Source organism: Colobus angolensis, unplaced genomic scaffold (assembly GCF_000951035.1).
Source record: "Colobus angolensis palliatus isolate OR3802 unplaced genomic scaffold, Cang.pa_1.0 Scaffold128, whole genome shotgun sequence".
NCBI lineage: Eukaryota > Metazoa > Chordata > Mammalia > Primates > Cercopithecidae > Colobus > Colobus angolensis.
The window spans coordinates 3357387-3357990 of NW_012114030.1; positions in this window are offsets into that span (position 1 = coordinate 3357387).

Here is a 604-nt window from a genome sequence, read left to right on the forward strand (position 1 = left end):
TGCCCAGGCTGGTCTTGAACTCCTGGCCAGAAGTGATCCTCCTGCTTGGATTCCAAAAGTGCAAGATTACAGGTGTGAGCCACCATGACTAAACACTATTTTCAACCTGCTCTTTGTTGAATCTTCAAAGGTGGGACACGCAGATATGGAGGGCCGATTATATATGGTTGGACCATACATATATAAATGGCTTAACTTTTACTGACTCTCATAGAATCCTCACACTTGTACACCTTACCCAGTGGAAGGTCAGAACTCAAGATTCATTTTTCACTGCCCAAGGTATTCTTCACTGTATCCACTGCCTTTGGCCAGTTTCTGTCCAGGAGACCTGTGGTTTTGGGGCTCGTTCTTTCTCTCTCTTTTTTTTTTTTTTATTTTTGAGTTAGAGTCTTGCTCTGTCGCCTAGGCTGGAGGGCAGTGGCGTGATCTCGGCTCACTGAAAGTTCTGCCTCCCGGGTTCACGCCATTCTCTTGCCTCAGCCTCCCCAGTAGCTGGAATTACAGGCGCCCGCCACCACACCCAGCTAATTGTTTTCTATTTTTTTTTAAGTAGAGACGGGGTTTCACCATGTTAGCCAGGATGGTCTCGATCTCCTGACCT